The sequence below is a fragment of the Artibeus jamaicensis genome, unplaced genomic scaffold, assembly GCF_021234435.1.
Source record: "Artibeus jamaicensis isolate MK-2021 breed Jamaican fruit bat unplaced genomic scaffold, CSHL_Jam_final scaffold_833, whole genome shotgun sequence".
Taxonomy (NCBI): Eukaryota; Metazoa; Chordata; class Mammalia; order Chiroptera; family Phyllostomidae; genus Artibeus; species Artibeus jamaicensis.
The window spans coordinates 22803226-22825422 of NW_026522056.1; the positions used below are offsets into that span (position 1 = coordinate 22803226).

The following is a 22197-nucleotide window of genomic DNA, read 5'->3' on the forward strand; positions in this document are numbered from 1 at the left end:
GGATCCTTATAATAATGACAAATGACACAGAACTTACAGCGATCAATTTTTTTTCACCTTACCACCCAATCTTTGTATCATTTACGACACAGAGAAGATGGGTCCCTGAAACAGCTCTTCGTAATGTGCTTCCCATCCCACACACGTGCAGAAGCATGCTTACCCCATGAGTCAGTCTACAGAAGCACAGATCTCCAGGATCGGGGTCCTCAGTGGCCCCTCACCTCTCCTGGGCCAGGAAACTCTTACCAGCATCTCTCCCATGTGAGATTTTTCACTTCAAGCCTATGAGTGTGTGTTCTTCTGTTCACATCAGCCGGGAACCTTTCCAGCACAAGGCAGCTGATTAGCTCAAGACCTTATTTGAAGTCCAGGAGATGGAGATTTTGCACAGCGCTCTTTCAAAACTCGAAACTCGAGAGAACAAATGGTGCTGAACTGTCAATAGTCTCACCTCGGGCAGACCAAGCTCGCCTGCTCAAGAATTCTAAGGACATCAAATTGCTTTATTGTTGCTTTTGCTTTGTGTAATGCTTTAAACAAAGCCGTGGGAATAAGTCAACGTTCAGGCCTCAGGTTTCAACTGAAAGCTTAACTGGAAGCTATTACAATTCTGGCCCCACTTAATGGGATTTGAAAATCCACTTAGCAAATGCCTGTAAGCGTCAGCACCCTGCACTCCCGTTCTGTCCTGGGCCGGCCGGCTGGGGCCTGGCCGGCTGTGTATCCCCCGCCCCAGCACTCTGAGGGTCCTGTGACCTTGACTTGACCTGGCACTGCCTTCTGGTTCCCCAAACCCTAGAAATTCTCAGGAATTCCTTCATTCTCACTAGTAGTTTTGTACTTTCTCCAATTTCCATTTTTCCCTTTTATTTTGCTTACTAAGTTCATTTTTTCCTCAGTGAGAAAGTACCTTCTTCCCAACTTTCATGAGGGCATTTTAAGTGTGACTCAAAAAAAAAAAATACTAAAACAGGCATAAACTGATCAGATCAAAGAGTAGAAATATTGGGTGAGTTGTCCAGAATCAAGACGGTTGTTTTCCACATGTCCCAGCCACAGTAACCACACACACACACACACACACACACACACACACACATTGCACAAACGCTAGTGTGCAGAGCACTTCATTTTACACTTAATGTAGATGCACTCCCTGTTCCAGGAATAAGAATCAGGTCTAATCAGAGGAGCCAGAATGAAATGTTCTCTCTGCCTTTGTAGCTCGAAAATTTTTTCTGGAAACCTCTTCCTTTAGAGACTGGAAAGGACCTGGCCGGGCTGTACACAGAGTTTCAGCTTATTGTGAACTAATCACTTCCCCTGCTGTTGGTTAGAGCCCAGCACTGCGGTGCTGCCCACTCTGCCCGCCCTCACGGCTCTGCCCCAGGGCTCCCTCCCTCTGTGCCAGCTTGTACCCTCCTTTCCCGATGCTGCTACAGCACGGAGTTCAATGAAGTCTTTGTCTGAAAAAAAAAATCCATCCTCAGCTCCGCAGATACTCCCCTGGGCCACCTTCCAACATGGTTAAGCCTCTGCCTCAGCTGCACGGCAGACCGCCTTTCCCCTCGTGCTCAGGTATCTGCCAAACTCCCCCACTGGCCTCTCCCTCCTGGAAAACAAACCGCAAAAGAAAACAACAACAAACCCTGCTGCACTTTAGTCCATGTGTGTGGAAACCTTACGACATTAAATCTTTGCACGTTTGTGGTTTTTGGTGCTTCATTCCTCAAATACTACTGCATGTCCTCGAGTGGCGGGGACTGAACTTAGTCCCGAGACTCTAACGGCATTTCAAACACAGCTTCCATCACTGTGAAGGCAGGGATTCGGTGGGGGAGACAAATGAACAGGTAACCCTAGGAATAAGCCCTGAGTGGGGTGGGGGCGGGGCCTGGAGGCTGGGGGCGGGGCTGAGGGGCACCCACCCCAGTGGGGAGGATGGGAGGAAGGGCCCTACAGAAAGTGGAAACAGCCAAGCGGCTGGAACGACAGCGGCAGCAGGTCAGTGTCCCTCAAGGTCCCAGCACCCGAGAGAGAGCAGAAAATCCAGGCAGCCCTGCAGAGTGCTGTGGCTCTTCCTGCAAGCCGACAGCCAAATTAATTTTCCAGCTTTTCCTGTTCGAAAGTTCAGAAGAAGCCTAAAGTCAGCAGGAGAAAAGCAACTCCTCATCTTCTGAGCTTGAACTCCTTGGAAACACTCTTCCTTCAGGACGGGCCTGCCCCTTGTGCTCTCCCTCCCCTGTTATTTCCCCATTTCTCTGACACCAGGTGGAACGGCACTGGAAATAACAGGCATTATGCGAGACACACCGGCACGCTCAGAACTGCGATCAAAGTGTCAGGTATGAATCATCGCCGTTAATAACAGGATGTACTGTAAGTGGGAAGAACAGAGCCTGAATCCCAGGAATCTTGGGTCTGGCCCCCCTTCCCTGCCTCTGTGACCTGGTGTCCCTTCTGACCTCCCTCACTGCACCTGGTCATTTCCCCACCTTGCAGTCTGTGTTCTTAGAAACATCCTTGGTCCCGACTACACACACACACACACACACACACACACACACAGATTAGATGATGCAAATGTGGGGATATATCTTTAAAATTTATTTTGAAATATTTATTTATTTTTAAAGAGTGGGGAAGGGAGGGAGAAAGAGGGGGAGAGAAACATCAAGGTGGGGTTGCCTCTTGCACACCCTCTACTGGGAACCTGGCCTGCAACCCAGGCATGTGCCCCGACTGGGAATCAAACCGGCAATCCTTTGGTCTGCACACCAGTGCTCAACCCACTGAGCCTCACCAGCCAGGGCTGTTTTTAAAATTTTAAGATAGATGGTATCTGGGTGAGAAATGCGCTATCATTTTAAATTTCTTGAATATCTGAAACTTTCATGATAAAAAATTAGAGAACAAAGTTCCTACCCTCCAGCTTGTCTTCCCTGTGTGGTCTGTGACTCCCCCCCCCCCATTCTGGGCACCTGGCCAAGGCCTGCGCAATCCCACGCCACCTCTTTCCCCACTGTCAACGTTTGCTCAGAAACGCACGGTTACCCATTGTCACTTCCCCTTAGCTTTGGTGTCGTTACGCTAACTTCTTACCCACAGCCGAGACATAAAGGTTTCATGTCTTCTTTGATGGGCTTCAGAATGACATCCTGAAGGAAGACGGACAGAGACATTAGGGGATGTCTTCCCCGAGCCCCATCGAGCATGTCACAGAGGCCACGCGTGCCTGTCCACAGCTCCATCCGCCCAGCACAGCGTCACTCGCAGGCGCATGCCTCAGGCTCCTTGTACAACTGGCCGCGGGTCTGGGGTCCATGACCTCTCGGATCACCGACTGCTCATTCGTGAAATGGGCCGCTGTACCCACCTGGGCACTGGCCGAACACAGCTGGGCTGCATGTCAGGCACGTGGACTCCGGGCCCCACCCCCTGGCGCACGTGGCAGACAACACGAGGAACACTGGACAGGCTGACCTCGAGAACCCCCTGGGACTGGAACGTGTCCGAAGTTCATGACAAACCGCCTGGGCTGTGTCACCAGAGGAGAGCGCCTCTCCCGTGTCTCTCTGCCTCCTTCCCCACCGGCAGGGCCTCCTCCCCGGCCCGTTACTCGCAGCCCGAACGGGGCCGCCACCCTGGACTGGAAAGCCAGAGAGTTCGGGAGGTAGTGAAGGTGAGGCAGACATTCTAAAACACAGGAAAAAAAATCTGGTCATCTTTTAAAACAAAATCGGTCTTAACGTTCTCATAAACGTTACATTTAATAAGCTAAACTGACAACTACCGTTTAAGATGTACCTTTTGTAGTTCAGAACTCTCTTTCTGTGCATTTTTTTAAGAAGAGCTTTGTAAAAGCAGATTTGGGTCTAAAAATATAAATACTTTCCTTTAGGAAGTCACCGCGCCCTTCCCCTCACTCATTTGAGGAAATACTGATCTAACAGGAATGATGTTTAAAAAAAAAAGGGAAACCCAACCACAAAACAAATTCCTTTCTGATGTTTTTGTGGGATCCAGTAACAGCTAATGCCAAATGATGGCAGGCGGGCGGGGCCTCCTGCCCCTCAAGGTCATAGACCACCTTCCGTCTTCTGCAGGCTGAATATTAAATACATCCACACGACAGTCACAAAGGTCCTTTCATTCAGGGGCATGCGAAAACACAGCGTCTGCGCCTGACGTTTCAAGTCTCTGAGTCCTTCCCGCAGCTGAATGAGCTACAGAAACCCGTCAGGTCCCTCTGGAGAGGTCCTCCTTCGGAGCAGATCTAAACGCCGAGTGCCCTCCCGCCCCTTCAGCACTGACCCGCTCTCTTCCCCAACTTTCCGCCCCGACTGGACAGAGGGATGATGCCCAGAGGGGCGCACGCCCCCCCCCCTCCGCAGGCTCGTCTTGGCTGCTGTCCCTTTTCCTCAGTGCATTTCAAAGAATTGACAAAAGCAACTGGGAAAAGATTGCTTTCAGCTCTAGTGCTGCTCAGACTCCACTTGCTCGGGAGGTGCAAGGCGTTCGTTCAGTCGACAGAACAGGAAGTCCCATGCTGCCGGCCGCATGTGCCCTGTTAGCAGCTGGGGTGAGCGTGCAAGAAAGGTCTGCGTTCGCTGTCAGAGTTTTCCATGCATTTATCTGGAGGGGATAACAGTCAGTAAGGGCAACACAGTTAAAGGTGCAGTTGGGGTGCAGATGACCGCTGAAGCCTGAGGTAGCCCCTGAAAGGAGTGCTCACTTGGGTGTCCAGTGGGGAAGGCTCTCTGCAGGAGAAATGAGGGAGAGAAGCAGTCAATGTCAAGGGCTTTCATGGCCCATGAGCTGGGGTCTGGTTCTTATTAGCTGTGGGACTGAGGGCAAAAAGCTTACCCTGCTTCTGCCTTAGCTGCCCCACCTGTAAAATGGAGGTTGTAATCATGCACACATACGTTATCGTCTTTATGCCTGAAGATCCTGGTGTCTTCCGTGGCCCCCTCAGGCTTCATAATCCTGCACTGACATATGCTACTACGGCAATTTTATGCTGGATTTTCCAGTGTCAAAGCTGGGGTGTCGCCATTCTGTAAAGGTAGCAAAGATGCAAGAGCAAACTTAAACAGTTCTGCTTACCAGAATTTACAACTGAGATATAATTTCAAAATAAATGCAGAACATCCACGGAAATATATATATATGTATATATATAGTCTGTCCAGAAAAAGTCCAACCGTTGTTAATATAATGAGAACAATTTACATGACACCCATGTAACCTGGAAGCCAAGGAGAATGGACTGGAATGCGCATGTGTGAACAGTGATGACTTCACTGTACTAGTCAGTGAGGGAGGTAGAGACAGTTGAGTGAGCATGTGTACTGTGTGGCTGTTGCATTCAAAATGACTGAACAAGTAGAGCAATGAATGAATCTGCATCAAGTTTTGTTAAGCTTGAACATTCCTCCACAGAAACCATTCAGACGATTCAGAAGGTTGCAGCTACGGGCAGCTGGTGATTGACAGCTTCTTCACAACAATGTGCCTGCTCATGCATCACATCTCATGCAGAGTTTGTTGGCAAATCAGCAAATCACCCAGGTGACTCAGCCCCCCTACAGCCCAGATTTGGCTCCCTGAGATTTATGGCTTTTTGAAAAACTAAAATCACCTTTGAAAGAGAAGAGATTCCAGATTGTCAGTGAGATTCAGGAAAATACGATGGGGCAGCTGATGACTGGGAGAACTGTGTGAGGTCCCGAGGTGCCTACTTTGAAGGGGACTGAGGCGTCATTATCCTGTGTACAGTGTTTCTTGTACCTTGTATCTTCTTCAATAAATGTCTCTATTTTTTATATACATGGCTGGATACCTTCTGGACAGACCTTGTGTAATGTTTATGATAGAAACACTTTACTGGAAGGTACCTTCATTTTCTTTTATAAAACATGACAATATTTGTAGCAAATCTCATTGTATAATAGTCATGTAATAAATATTTTATAATCATTTGTCATATACTTGAACAAGTCAAAAACATGTAAGATTCACACTTGAGAATTTCCCTCAAACTGTCTCAAATTCAATGGCAAGATTCATAAAGTGTGAAGATTAGAACGTGCTTATAAAATACCCAGTTCTTCTCCCTTCTACACATTTTCTATCACTTTTGTAAATTTTTAGTAAAGAATTGAAACACTATTTCTTTCCTTCCTGAACCCCTCTGCCTTGGCAGCCGCACCCAGATTGTTAGACAATAACTGTGGTCAAATGAGAAGGTCTTGGTCTTGGTTAATTTAATTGTTTAGCATTTTGACCCAAAGTAGGTAAGGGTCCCCTTAAATCTCACTTAAATGACATCTCATGAACCATTTCTCTCCATTTTTGACTACGAATTAGTGCTTTCTGGGACATTCACTTGAATCATAAGTAGGGCTGCCACCTAAAATACAGGATATTGAGTTAAATTTGAATTTTGCATAAACCATGACAATAACTTCAGTGTACATATGTCCCAAATATTAAATAAGATATCGTTGCTCTAAGTTTCGTGGTTTATGCAAAATTCAAATTTAACTTGGTAATATGCATTTTTAAAACAGCGTTACCCAGATATTCACGTATGATAAAATTCCACCACTCTAACTGTACAACTCAGTGGTTTTCAGAACATTCACAGAGTTTCGCAACCGTCACCACGATCCCACGTGAGAACACTTTGGTGGCCTGAAGGAGCAGCCCTGCCACCACGACAGTCACCCCCACCCCCTCCCTGTCTCCCTGTTCCACAGCCCAGGCGGCTGCTAATGAACTTTCTGTCTTTCTGCCTTCGCCCACTCCGGACATCTCACATACATGGACTCTCACAACACGTGGTCTTTTGAGGCTGGCTTCTTTCACTTAACACGACTTCAAGGTCCTGCCGAGTTGCCATGCATGTCGGTGCATCCTGCGCTTTTGTTTGCTAAGCCTGGCGACCCCGATCGTAAGGCAACCTGGAGGAGAGACCTGTTATCCAGCCCGAGGCCAAGAACTGTGCTCTCCTCCCAGACTTGGGCCCCAACTCAGCCCTGGGGCCGCTCTGTCAAACCCCTGCCCCTCCCTCGTGCTCTGGGCACTGGCCATCGTGCTGACCCCATCCTCAAGACAACGGGATTGGGCCAGTCGGAGGAGAAGCTGGAAGAGTCAGCGGTGGAGGCTGGAGAGAGAGTGGGTGGTACACGGGGCCTGCAGCAACCAAATGGCCAACACGCACAAGCCCCAGGGGAGTCAGAGCTGGAGGTCTGCTTCCACACCTCTGGGCCCTAGGAGGCCTCGCCCTTCTGCTTCCTGTAGGTCTGCCCTGGATGCTCCACGTCACCGGGTTTTCCCTCTACGAAATGTCAGGGAGGAAGGATGTACGACAACACAGTGGGATGAACCCACACCCGGAAGTTCAGGTGTAGGGTCCTGGGGTAGGAGGGTGGGATGCAAAGCAACAGAGTAGTTTTGCTGTCCACATCCAAAGAACTTGACTTTGCATCCACCAGCATTGGTCTTCCCTGACCCCGGCCCCGCCCCAACCTTCTACACACCTGGCCTTGACTCTCCTGGTTTGCTCCTTCCCTTCTCCTATTAGGTGCCCTCAATCTTGCAGCAACTGAGACCCAAGGCCTCACCTTGGCCCTGAGAGTCCATTCTGCTCATCACAGCCTCAAACACGCGCGTCTGTGGGTGGCAAACCACCCCAGGTCTGCTCTCGGCGTTTCCTATGAGACCGCGAAGAACAAAGCTTTAAAACCTCCCAGAACAGCTTCACCAAGAGAATTCTTTCTATTGTTCTTCCTCTTTGTGCAACGCACTCTTTGCCTTCCTCAGAATTACAGAATTTTATTTTCTTAGTATAAACACATCTTAGGAGAAGTTATGTGACTTTTTGCCCCTGAGGATGAGTGAGGGGATCTTGCCTGTCAAGATATTTAAGCAGCAAGTTCGAGACCCCTCTCTGCCTTGCGTGCTAGGGGGCTCCGTGCCCCCTGGTGGAATTGAGGGCAGCAGCCCATGCCCTCCACTTGTAAACTGTGCATTTCGGACTTGAAGCATCTTTCGGCTGAAGGCTTTGTCAAAGCTGTAGCCGGCACCAAGAGCTCCCCGGAGGGAAACTCTAACACGTCCCATCCCGAGAAAGTAACCTGCCTTCACTCCCCAGTACATGCTCGGCTGGCAGAGTGAATTTTTATCACATTAAAAGGAAAAAAAGAAAATACCATCCTTCTCCTGAAACTTCCGCAAAGAGGTCAGCTTCATTGCAATGCTGATGAGTTGCATTTCAAGAAGTCCAGGACCTGGCTAACTGGTTCCCAAACTTTAGCTTCTTAAGCCTTTTTTGGTTTTGTTTTGTTTTACTTCTCAATCCACTTCAAATGCCAGATTCATGGTTCCCTGGGAGTGGGCTGTCGTCCTTTGCCACAAGGCGGTCCTGAGGCAGCAGCCTGCTTGCCTGTCAGGATTCTCGGAGATGGAAGGATGATAAATGGAGTTTGCTGGGGAGGTCTGGGCTAAAGGCGGTGTCACTTCTTTTGCGCCGGGGGAGCAAATCCTTTGCACTTCTCCTCCGAGTGCATTGCACTACTCCTTCCAGTGCACGAGGGAGCACAGCGGCTGGGGGTCTTCTGGAAGGTGCCGCTGCCCAGCTCTCCCCCTCCCCAGCCGGGAGCTCTGCTAACTCCTCACTCCTGACCCCACACCGTGGGGTCAGGAATACTAGCATTCCGTTTGTTCCTCACACACACACACAAATTCACAACAGCAAAATCATAACAGGCCAAGTGCTCGCTGCCTGTGCAAAAAGTATGTAGAAGATGACCTGAAAGGAGAAACGCGTAAGAAACAAAGTACAAAGTCGCTGACGGACCCAGGAGACTGCCTTTCTGGCACTGGGCCCAGGAATTTCCACACATATTTCCCTCGAGAGACCTCTGGTAAGGCGCAAGCCACGGTGGTTTTATCAATCTACCCCAGTCAGTACCTACTGAATGTATCTATGGTCTACGATGTGGGGAGGGGGCCAGATGGGTGTGGGGGGTGGGTCAAAAAGTACCAACTGCGGTTAACAACACTGCATCTCATGTCCTAGAGAGTAGGTCCTACACACGCTCATGACAAGGAAATACATCATAACTGTGTGCAGTGACACATGCTACCTTGTCATGGTGAGCATTTCACAACGCATGCAAATGTCCAAATATTATGTTGGACACCTGAAATGAACGTGATGTTATATGGCCATTGTTCCCTAATTTTAAAAAAATAGTACCACATGCATTTCTTGCATCTGCATGTGACTGTCTCATGAGCTCAAAACAAAAATTTTCATTTGAAAAAATTACTGAATTCCAAGATCTGACACGGACTCGGGGCCTCGAATAAAGTGTGACTCTCAGCAGAAATCCCCGAGGAGGACAATGGCTCGTGCGTCCCTCCTCTCCGGTGCGCAGCTATGTTTTGGGTCTGGCTCAGACAGTTGCCGGCAGGTCTTTAGAGGGATTAAGCCTTCGATGTGGAGTGACAGGGACGACTTCCACAAAAGCGACCCTGTATTGTTTCTGGGGGTGGGAGGGGGTGTGTACACGTGTATATGTTTGTGTACACATGCGTATGTGTGCACACACATCCCTCAGCGAGCTCTTCACTAAATCCCATCCATGTAATTCCCCCCTGGCCTCTTTCAGCGTGACGACCCCAGGATTCCGTGTTGGGCTCGTCAGTGTGTGGCTCAGCCCCGAGGACACAGAACACAGGACAGGCTGTGCTTTTAGAAATGGAATGTTCTGGAGCGTGAGGTGCTGCCTCAGGGAGTGAGCTCCAGGGGCAGAGAAAGTCTTGTCCAAACCGAGGAAGAATCAAACGACAGCTGTGATGGCAGCCGAGTCGAACTTGGCCATGACTACAGACAGATTCTGCACGACTGGATTTAATGGCAGAGTGTCTGTCTAAAGGTCCACTCGGTGAAGAGACTTCTGCAGGACCCGACGGGGCCGTCACTTCAATGCCCGGACGGGTCTGCATTTACACGGCCCATTTCCTCCTGCTCCAGAGCTCGACTTCGGACTTCTTCCCTGAACCCTGACAAAAAGGGCCCCAGGGTGAAAGGATGTGCAAATCTGAGGCTCAGTCGCAGAAGTGTGTGTTCCATGACCACTTGAGCTTCTACGTATGATCAGAGTAAGTCAGCACAACAGCACCTCCCTCATCTCTGACCCAGCTGTATTGCGAATGTGTACGTGGGAGCTGGGAAAGAGGAAGGGGGCCTCCCGAGGGGGTGCCGGTCACAGCGCTGGGAAAACGGCACCTGGGGGAGAGGGCCAGGAGGCGCGGGGAGACAAAGGGATGGACAGAGCCTCCTGTCCTCGTCCCTACTGACCCACAAAGCGGGCAGCACACATTCCGAAAGGGGTATCGGAGGGAAGCGAAGTGTTCTAAGGAAATCCGTTCATGGAGTGTGTGCACCTGGCTTTGAACAAACACACGGAACTGTGACTAGTGATGTGGGCCTTAAAGAGAAAGGAAGGGTTCAAAGCAGAGGACAAGGGCCATCAGCACAGGGACGTTGCCCAGGGCAGGTGCTCTGCATGGTGTGGCCAGGGGCTGTGGCCTCACTGCAAAGCTGAAATGCCCTCAGCTGACCCCCTATTGAGTACAGGAAATCAATACTAACACCAAAAATCGTCCGTACGCCTGTCCACAGGAACTTTCATATTGTCTCACTGAGTTCAAGCTTTCTCAACAAGCTCCAACTCATAGCACAACCGGAGTCTGGCTTTCTCACTCACAAGAATGAGAAGTGAGGGAGGGTCTACAGAAACACAAACGTGAACTTCAGCAAGAAGCGACAGGTAATGGCAACAAGGGGACATAAAACAGACAAACTCCTAAGTGTCCGCCCAAGGACCTGAATGCACAGCCAATTTCAAACCTCCCTCAGACAAGGGATGGCCTTAGTCTACCCACCCCAAAAAGTACAGTTGGAATCAGCCCGATTTTTAAATGCCGAAAAGCAAGCAAGGATGTTTGGAGATGTTTCGTGCAAATAGGGTTAGCAAGCAGAGACGTGATGTCCACAGCAAGTAGTAAAGAGGGGTGGGGACCTGAGGTCTGTACAGGGTTGCACAGTGTCTCCCCCAAACTCATGTCCACCTGGAATCTGTAAATATGACCTCGTTTCTAAACAGGGTGTTTGCAAAGATGAGGTTAAGATGACCAGGTTAAGATGAGGTCATTGTGGATTAGGGTGGGCCCGACCCCAGGGACCGCTATCCTCACACAAAAAGGGAAATGTGACACAGTCACACAGAGGGAAGGTGGCCCTGTGCAGGCAAAGGCTGAGATCGGAACGATGCTGCCACGAGCCCAGGGGCACCAGGAAGTTCCAGCAACTGCCTGAAGCTGGACAAGGCGGGGAAGGGGCCTCCCCTGGAGCCTCCAGAGAGAGCTCAGCTCCGCCGACACCCTGACCTGGGACTTCCAGCCTCCAGAGCTCCGAGGCCATGCGTTTTCACCGCTGAAAGCCACCGGTCTGTGGTACTTAGTTTGGCAGGCCCAGGAAAATAATGCAAGGTTTTGCTGGACCTGATTCATTCCATTCATTCAGAGAGCTGCTTATGAAATAAATAGGTGTTGTCCGCTAAGTAATGGTCAACTCAATCTTTACAAGAAGCTTCTGAGTGTTGCTACAGATGAGATGATGAGGCAGAACGAAGTACAGGAACTTGCTCGCGTCCACTCAAGCTAGTCCACTTGGCTAGTGCACGTTGGAATGAGAAACTGGACTCGGGCTGATTGGCTGCAGAATCATGCTCCACCGCCCATAGGCTACACTTTGCACACTGCATCCTCCTAATTGGTTGTTTTCAGAGAGGAAGTGATCCAAGTAATTCACTTATCTGCATTGTGGACAATTCAGATCAAATGTTGGCAAAGCCAAATGCAGTGAATTTTATGGTTCATTGGTGATCCTCTGCCACAGGCCTCCTACTCCAGCAGTCGAGGGTGCTTGTCATTCACTCACTGACCATTCACGCCCTTAGTTGGTGCCTTTCAGTAGTTATTTCTACTTCCTGGAATGTTCTCCCTGCCTGCGGCATATTTTAAATTGCATCTTAGCTTTCAAGTGACAGCTTCTGTGCAACAGTGAGGTTAGAAGGATGCGTAGCTAACAACACAGCTTCGAAATGCACGGAGTAAAAACAGGTAGAACTTAAAAGAGACTTGAACAGATGCCCATTTTTATCTGAAGACTTTAATACTCCTCTCTCAGGAACAGAGATAACTAGTAGTCATAAAATCAGCGAGGACTTAGAAGAACTGAACAACACCATCCCCCAGTTGGACTCGGTTTCACACCTTATAGGACCCTCCACCCAATGGCAACAAATGCACACTCTTCTCCACTGTGCGTGGAACACTCACCAAGACAGACGAGATCCCGGGCCACTGAACAACCTTTACAGCTAGAAAGAACTGAAGTCGTGCAAAATACCCTCTTGGACCATAATGGAATTAAACTACAGTCAATGACAGAAAGATGAATATCTGGAAAAGCCCCAAGTAGTTGGAAATTAAACAATCCACCTAATCCTTACAATCACCATGTGGGTGGATATTATGGTATTATTATTCTCAGTTACAAACTGTAAAACATATATTGATTGCATCTTTTTATTAGATATTTTATAATGCTGTATTTTATGTATTTTATTATATACCTTTCCTTCATTACACAGTTATTATATACGAGAGGAAGGAAGGCGCTGGCCCAAGGTCACTCAGCTGGTGAGTCCAGGGTCAGGAGCCGGGCCCCGCAGGCTGGCTGCAGACTCGCCGTCCGAATGCCGGACTTTGGAACGGCCTAGACCCTCCGACCAGTGTTCCCACGCATCAGATGATGCGGGTAATTCACCGAGCCTCATTTAAAATGACTCGGGACAGCCCTGGCTGGTGTAGCTCAGTGGATTGAGCGCAGGCCTGCAAACCACACAATCATGGTTCTATTCCCAGTCAGGGCACGGGCCTGGGTTGCAGGACAGTTCCCAGCAGGGGGTGCAGGAGAGGCAACCATACATTGATATTTCTCTCCTTCTCTCCTTCCCTTCCCCTCTAAAGATAAATTTTAAAAAATCTTTAAAAAAATGACTCAGGCCCTGGCTGGTCTAGCTCAGTGGATTGAGTGCGGGCCTGAAAACCAGACGATCGTGGTTCGATTCCCAGTCAAGGCACATACCAGGGTTTCGGGCCGGTCCCCTGAAGGCCAATTCCCAGCAGGGAACGCACTAGAAACAAGCATACATTGATGTTTCTCTCCCTCTCTCCTTCCCTTCCCCTCTAAAGATAAATAAATATAAATCTTAAAAAAAAATTGTTGTGGTTAAAAAAAAATGACTCAGGACACTTTTACTGGACAAGAAATACCAAAGTAACGCGTTTTGTCCCCCTGCGGGCACTTCTGAAGATGTATTTCCATTGTCTTCGGCCTCCACTGTTTCTGATCCTTGGTCTTCAATACATCACATGCCTTGCCTCTTCGGACACTCATTTCGGGTTTCAGCAGTTTGCTGATGATTGGCCTGATGGTATTTTTCTTTGAATTGGTCCTGCTTGGGATTTATTGAGCTTCTTGAGTCTATAGGTTGAAATACTTTTTACCAAACTTGGAAATTTGGGGGCCATTAGTTTCTTCAAATCACTGTTGAGCCACCTTCTCCATCCCTCCTCTTCTTCTGGGACCCCATGTTCAAGGTTGTCCCACAGGCAGGGAGGCTCCGCTCATTCTTTTCAAAGTCTTTTTATTCCATTTGCTTCAGCTTGAATGGCTTCTGTCTGTCTGACTTCAGATCCACTGATCCTTCCTTCTGCAGTTGAGTGCATTCAGTAAATGTTTCATTTCAAATTAAATGAATTATTAAATGAATTAAATTAAATGAATTATTTAATTCAAGGAGATCTAGTTGGCTCTTTTTAAAAATCTGGGAGCCCCTAGAACATAACCTCCATCTGGTTACCAGGGCAAGGCATTTTCTCCATTTTATTCACCGCTTTCTCCCCATTGCCTCGCCTTGGCAACAGGTTTGTTTGCGGGCAAATCCAGGACTCCCTGGGCCCGGCTATAGCTAATGAGATCAGGAATAAGCAGCTGACCTAGTAAAGAATGTTTGGAAACAAATGAGAGCTGGCGAGGTTCTTCTGCTGTTACTTTCAGTGTCTGATGACCTCAGGCTTTGCTGGGTCTTCTCATTGAAAACTCTGACTTTAAATTAAAGAAATAATCACTTCCTCAAAGGCTTTGTCTTTCCCTTTCGTGGAGGTCAGGGGGCAGTATACTTTCCTCTTTGTGTGGTTTGTCTGTCTGGTGTCTGACTCCTGCACTAGAGGGTAGGTAAACTCTAAGAGGGGCAGTTTTATCATTATCTACCTGTTCTATCATTATCATCGTGTCCCGGCACCCAGCAGAGTGATGGCAGATGCCAGGTGCTGAGTCAGTATTTGTTTCTCCTACTTTCTTTTTTTAAAAAATCTGTATTTAGGACAGTTGCTGATTGTATTAGTTTGCTTTCCAAAGCAGCAGACCCTGGAAACCCTAAGATAAGGATTCGAGTGCAAGCGGTTGATATTGGAAAGGACCCCAGGAAACACTGCCGTTGAGTGTGGCGCTAAGACAGGGAAAGGTACGTTAACAAGCACAGCACTGTGTGGACAACTGGACCTTAAGCCCAGTGGAGGATTCTGGGAGTCGGTGTGGGGTTGTCCCCCACAAAGGGCAAAGGTGCTCTGGCTTTTGTGCACCATTCCTGTCAGTCCTGGGTTGAGGGTGGCTGGGACTGGGGTGCGGCAGTTAACCCCCACGTACATTTACTCTGCCAAAGTGACATTCTCGGGGAGACAGACTCTGGGGCCAAAGAAAGACCTCAGACATCGGAAGTCCTGCCCTGGGGGACGGCGGGAAGGTGTGGGGAGACGTGCGTGTGTCCTGCAGCAGGTACGACAGGTAAAGTAGTAAGACAAACCTTTACTTTGGTGCATAAACATGAGTCTAAGGCACACGATAAATCACAGGTTTGGAACGAACCCAACTTGGGTTTCGTTATAAACTCTTCTAGGTACCTGTTTTGTGACCCTGAAGAAAATTACTCCAGTTCTCTGATTTTCAGTCCCGTCATTTATAAAAGAGCACGACGATGCCTGGGGCTGATGGGTGAGTAAATCAGCCGGTGCCTGGCACAGAGTCCGCACCAGAAAAGAGATGTATTTTCCTTGTCCTGGCCCTACGCCAAAACAATAAATTATGGAATGTCAGGTATCTGAACCAGAAGGAATTTGTATTGAGGGCATGAGGCAAAGGGAAGGGAATGTTCTGGCAATCTCAAATTCCATGCGGAGGGAACACCTCTTTGCCCTACTCCCTTAAGGTTTTAAGCTTAAGGGCCCAGGAGAGTGTAGTTCACAGAAACTCAGCCACCGGAGAAGTAGTTTCAGTGCGAGGATGACTCAGGAAGCAGTTCAGTCCAATATTTGGATATTTAGTCCATGAGAGGTCAGCAATTTTCACAACATCTTAGCTCACCTTAAGCATTTTAGGAAAATGTGTTTACTTTAACATAGATCGAGAGATTTGAGTCAGAAAACCCAAGTCCAGACGCTAGTTCTGCCAAGTTTTAGCTGTCACTGAACAAGTCATTTGACTTGATAAGCCTCAGTCTTCTCACCCACAGAAGAGAACTATACTTACTAACTCAAGAAATCTTTCATGAAATAAAAAACATTTGAGCCTATCTACTGGAAGGTCAGACTGTGGTCCCGGGAGACTCAGCCAGACGGCCCACACTCTGATTGAACATGTGGACAATATATAAAACAGAGGAGCCTAAAGGAGTTACACAAAGTTAACAACTGGGAAAAATCGCAAACCTTCCTAAATATTCAGACCGACAGGTGGACCAAAAGCAAAGCAAAGAAAAGGATTCACGTTATGGGAGCACATAAATATATCCATGTATATAAAAGCTTTATTACATTATTATGTTATGTCCTAAAAAGCAATAGGATATACTGTGTAAGAAAGGGAGAGTAAATATAATTAGGCACCTGAAAAAAACAAAAACCATGGGAGAAAGAACTTAAAATTTACAAAAATGATTCCCTATCGGGGTGGAGGTGGGATCACCGGGGACGACCAGCGTGGATACAAGACAAGTGAAATTTACTGCGTTGGATTGTTAGCAAACAGCAAATGGCTTACATAATTGAAAATGAATTAAAATTAATTAAAAAGCAAAGTATAAAGGAAAACCAAACAACGGGAAAAACACTGGAAGTGATAAGGTCATATGTACTGTGTATATTTATTGTTAAGTTGTGGCCTAACAATACAAAGAAAGCAAGTATTTAAGTGAAACTTTAAACAGCATTTTTACTATGTATTGTTAAAATCATACAATCTAAGGACACAAAGAAATGTATAAAATACAGTTAGTAGTGTTTTGGTCATATTGGTGTTCTTATTTTTAGACTGCTGTAGGTATTGTAGGGTAAAGCAAGCAAGTAATTGTTTCCATGTTGTTAGGAACTTAAATTTTCAGTATAAAAGAAAAGAGAAGCTAAAATAATTTTAATAAAAACACTATCGCCTTACATCTGAATTGGAAATGTCAGTATGAACTCATAATTTTAAAACAAATGTCAAAAGCATGCACATTCTTTTGTGATTCCACCTCAAAGTGGATCATAGACTTAAAAGTGAAAAAACTACAGTAGCCTTCCCAGGGTACGTTCTGAGACCCCCAGTGGATGCCCGAAACCGTGGTTAGCACCGACTCAACAACACACACTATGTTTTTTCCTACACACCCATACCTATGATGAAGTTTAACTTATAAATTAGGCAGAGATGAAGGATTACTTATAAAGCAGAACAATTACAATAATATGCCTTAATAAAGTCATGTGACTGTGGTCTCTCTCCCTGTCTTTCAAAATATCTGATTTTCCCCAGTGCCCGACTGTCCGTACTCACCCTGCCGGTGCTGACAGGCTGTGACGCAGGCCTCTGTGAGCAGAGGGAGAGGTGGGCGGCGCAGCTGGGGACACAACGCCAGCAGACCACGGGCCTTCTGACGACACCTGAGAAGAAGAATCATGGAGCTATGACGACGTCGCATCTCCCACACGTTTAACGCCCTTCCCGTGGTGACGGAACACCCCGCACGCACTGCGGCTGTGACTTTGGCAGTTTGCGATAGTAACACTAGCAGGAATTTCCCTTCCTTGCGATTTCACGGACCAGAGATTAGTCCTTCCTGCAGATGTAGGATCACCACCTGAGCAGGCAGTGTTTTAGTTAGCGACCTCAGCTAGCGACCTCAGCATTCGATTCTTTTCTTTCCTTCTCAGGTCAAGAACTTTCACCCTTTCCCCTCCAGGAAGCACTTGACAGCTTCCCTCTGACCCCTCCCGAAGGCCAGCCAGCATCACTCTTGCATCCTGGGAAAACTATCCCATAACTCCCCTGGTTTCTGATGTGACGACGTGTTCCAAACTCATCTTCATATTTCTTGTTTTCAGATATGGAATCCACGGTTTCTACAAGGATTAGCTGCCTTTTCATTCCATTCTTAGCAGGAAATACAGATTGTTTTAAAATTCTGCTCGATCAGTAAGTATATCCTTGTTCGACTCGAACAGGTAATAAAGTGCTCTCATTGTCAAAGTAGCTTCGTCCACCACGCGCCCATTTCCAGGACATAAATCCCTCTAAGCAGCCAGCAGGAGTCTGGACACTCTGGTCCAGAGGGCTTTCTCCTCATGGACTAAACCAACCAGGCAGCTGGTTTGGGATTCTCTCGCGTCTCCGTACCCAGCTGAGTCTCTGAGTTAATAAGGAACTGGTGAACTCTGGTATTCCGTCCATGTAACTGTCCTTTGTACCAGTCACATGCATCTAAGTTACCTGGCGGCCACTGACAGCTGTGTCCCCGAGCCCTGGGCTGGGCACCAGAGAGGACAGACCCGGAGAACAAAGCACTTCTGTCCAGTGGGAGCAAACGCACCCTGCAAGGTGTCACAAGGCCGACAGTCCGTCCGGGACAGGCGAGAGGGTCTGGAGGGTCACGGAAGGCCCCCAAAGGCTGTGGGGCCTCGAAGGGACGGTGCTCTGGGTCTGTCACACCATCTCCTGCCGCCGGGCCCCCATGTCCCTGCCTCCTCTGGCCACTGAGATGTGGGTGGACACTCCAGGTGTGGCCTTTAGGAGAAGGAATAATGAGCCCTCAAAAATTTATGTTTGTGTGTGTTCCCTGTGGGTCTCCCTCCCCCACCCCCATGCCTTGGCTTTTGTCCCTGGGCGAGATTCTGGGGGGCGGGGAGACATCTCTGTGGTCGCAGCTCACACGACATACCTGCACCCTGGGATGAAGTAGCACCTAACTGGTCTCAGACACCTAACAATGCCTTCGCCCGAAGGAGCTTCGGGGGCCCACTTGCAGACGTGTCGGGGCTTTTCAAGTCGTGTTGCTGGTGCTTATCCTCTGAGCAGAAGTTCCCGAGTAGGAAGCGAGTGCTCAGTGCAGGGAGGGGGGGACACCAACTCATAATCCCATCTCCTCCGCAACACACCCAGCCGTCACACCCCTTAGCTCCGGGGGACTGTCCTAGGCCACTAAAGAGCAGGGTCCTGCATGGGACCCATCGCCATTCCCTTAGAACTAGCATTCATCATTTTTTCTTGTTAGAAGAGAGCATGGTGACTACAAAAAACACTTGAAAACAGAGAAGATGGAGATCAAATCGCCTACAATCCAATCACCCAGAGTTGGGTGTGGCCCCCTGGGTATGTATGTCCCCTGGGGGGTGTTTTCGTCTGTCCTGCAGAACAAGGTCACAGCACATGCAATGTTTTGAACTTGCTTTTTTTCCCCTTAATGATATACAGTCACCATTTCCCTGTGTTATTAAATATTTCTCTGGGCCCAGGCCTACGTATTGGGAACAAAGGTGATTTCACCAGGCAGGAGGGCACTTCTTACACAGAAAGATGGGTCTGTCGGGGCCCAGGCCCTGCTGAGAGCTCTGAGCACCTGCCAGACCACACCGGAGAGGAGGAGGGAGGAGGAGGAACGTGGGCGGAGCAGCTCCCTGGGAGAGGAAACGCCAGGGGCGCCCAGTTTGCCAGGAGGCCCTGCCCACCCCCCACCCTGGCCCCTTGCTGCTCATCCCACTGCCAGCTCTTGGGGGGTAATGGCTGTCCTCGGGAATGCAGTTTCTCATGTGCCTTCCTTCAGTGGGACCACTGAAGCTGGGGGCAGAGGGAGGGTGCGGGTACACAGGCTGGGAGAGTTCCCCTGCAGACCCGGACACAGCTAGCAACACCCTTTCCCTTCTGGGCCATGTGCCCTTCTCAGGAGAACGGTACATTTAATGCTGCTTCATCTCCCAAGTGGGCTTTGCAAAACTCTCAGAAGGCATTGCACAGGGGAAATGCTGGTGAGGCCTGAGCACTGCCCTTGGGCCGGCTTCCTCCAAGTTGCAGCACCCTGTGTTAAGACGGAGGCAGTCACCAGCAGTGCAGACGTCCACCTGGGGGCTGCAATCCCACGCAGCTCAGCTGGGCTGCCACGGTGGGCAGGTGGCCAGGTCACTGCAGCACCGAGGCCCAGGCACAGGTGGGGTGCACAGGGCCCAGGGACCCCTGGCCTGAGAGCTGCACCCCAGGGCAGGAGTGGGGGCCCACACGCAACCAGCAGGGGCTCCTGAAGCTTGTTTCAGCTAAGTGCAGGAAACCCTTTTTCTTCCCCGCTGGGGTCCAATTTTAAAACATAAAGGCTTATTGTCCTGAGGTCACCCAGCCTGTCTGACGGCTTTGGGAAGTTCTTTCCGCACCGCAGAACCTGGAGTCAGCCAGCCACCCCGCGCAGGCGGTGCACAGGGCCATCCACCTCACAGCGAGCCCGGCTCTGACGCCGCGGCCTGCTTCCGTTTCCTGGGAGGGAGACGGAAGCAACAGGGAAAAGAAAGCTTCTGCTCACCCAGCAGGCTCAGACTTGACTTTGAGAGCAGAGAGCCCTGCACTGCCTGATAGGGGATGAGGGACTGCGAATCTGAAAAAGGAAAGGTGGCCCGTAGTTCTGTGCAGCGACAAAGGCTCTCTCCTTGGACCTGCCTTGAATCAGGCTCCTCTGAGCCCTCTGCCCCTCTAGGCCTGACCTTGGTCTTCCCTGTCGGTGGAGAAGCCTGTTTGAACCAGAATCCTTGGTCTCTGAGCCCCAGGTCTGCCTTCCCCGGGGACCCCCCTGCTGCTACTGCTTCAGTCTTAGCAATTTCCACCCACTGACCCCTCCCTGCTCCCAGGCTGTAAATCCCCAGCTGCCCTTGCTGTCCTGGGGGGCGAGTCCCATCTCTCCCTGCAAAACCCCACCCCACTGGAGGAACCCCTCTGCCTCCCCATCCTTAACAAGTGTCCTGAGTGTGCAGTGGATCCTCCATCAGCCAACAACTTCCTGTCTTTAAAGAGTTAATCTAGCCCTGGCTGCGTAACTCAGCTGGTTAGGGCTTCCCGCATGCTGAGACTGGGGGTTCAATTCCTGGTCAGAGAACAAACAAGAAGGAACCAATGAAAGCATAAATAACTGGAACAACAAATCAATGTTTCTGTCTCTCCCCACCCACTTCCTCTCTCTCTACAATCAATTAAAAAAACCCAAAGTATTTTGTAAGAGAACATAAAATAAGTGATTGACCATAATCACATCTTTCCTTCCCGCCAGGCTCTTGCACTGCTCTCCTGAGTGACACTTGGCGCATCTACATACCTGTCACGTTGATTTAAGCGCACACCGACCAAGGTTTGCTGGAGGGAGTGTCTGACGAGTGTGCAGAGCTGTCTTCCTGGTTTGATCTTTGCCGCTGGGCACTCCTCACGAACTTTATTTTTCAAAGTGGAGGTTGTAGACAGGAGGCACCGGCGTCTGCATCCCTTCGCTCAGGTGGAGCCAGGTGGCCCCCTTCAGAGGCACGGACAGCCACTCCCAAACCCGCCGAGGCCGGCACACAGACCTGATGCCCCCGTCTCCCGGCCAGGCCTTCACTCACGTGGTTCCTTCATGAGAATGAGGAGAAAGCAGTGAAACAAGCCAACAAAAGCCACAACCAATGCACGTGAACAACATTAGCGACAGAAGAAGGCACCAACTAATTCTGAAAATTATAGAATAAGGTTATTAAAAAATTCTCTCTTTCCTTGTAAGAACTTTATTTGTGGGGTAATTTAACAGACCTAAAGAAGGAGGGAGAAAGTTTGTATACAATTCTAGCTAATAAATGCAGAACAGCATTCTAAAATTGTATTTTGCAGCTCCTAACGGATTCAGTCAATTGCCAGATGGATGTGGACCGAAGCTTACAATAAAGGGACAATAAAGGTTGTCTTCCTTTCAACCCACTGAGCAATCTCAGCACCGCTCAAGGTGAGGCATCCAGACACTGTGTGTGGCGACAGGACACGCAGCATGTCACCTGTTAGGTGTAACTACAAAAAGAAAAGAGAAAGGCCGGCGGGCGTAAAGTGGGGGCTCGGGCAAGCTTTGCTCTCTAGCTCCCGCTGCTCGGGAACTACAGGGGATGGAAACCAGTTCAATGAGGCCCTGGGAGCAGTCGGCCAGCCAGACGGTGGACCATTTCACCGGGTAACTGCCCCGTTCCGTCAACACTTGAATAAGGAAGAAAGGGGGGAACTGTTCTACATTAAATGAAACTTGGAAAGAACTTAAGAGACATAATAATGGACCCTGTGTGGATGCTGATTTAAACAAACTGTAAAAGATGGCTTAATTGGTTAGAAAAATTATATATATATATGTATATATATAGCAAATTAGATGATCTTAAGAATTATTGGTAATTTATTAATAATGCACTATGGTTATGTTTTCAAAAGTCCTCATATTTATGGGTGAACTCACACGAGGGGATTAGGTGTTGGCACAGGACTATGTAGATGGGAGACGGCGAAGTGTTTTTGGCTCCTGAAGCCGAGTACAAGCACGTCAATGTGGTGTAGCCTGTCCTTTTCTGTATGTTTGGAAATTTTCACAACAGAAAATAAAATGCAATAAAGGATGGTAATCAGAGTGGAGAAAACACCATATATGTCGTCTGAGCAGCTAACACCTCTGATAAAAATCACGGGCTATCACAGATTCC

At 48.8% G+C, this 22197-nt stretch overlaps 1 long non-coding RNA gene across 1 annotated transcript; it reads right to left on the reverse strand.

The window, feature by feature from the left end:
* Positions 1-2597: 2597 nt before the first annotated feature.
* LOC119036821 (uncharacterized) lies at positions 2598-21819 on the reverse strand. The gene is made up of 3 exons (XR_005080070.2): positions 20808-21819; positions 17018-17124; positions 2598-5060 (listed from the first exon to the last, which is right to left on the reverse strand). It is a non-coding gene; the product is annotated as an uncharacterized LOC119036821 (long non-coding RNA).
* Positions 21820-22197: the final 378 nt, after the last annotated feature.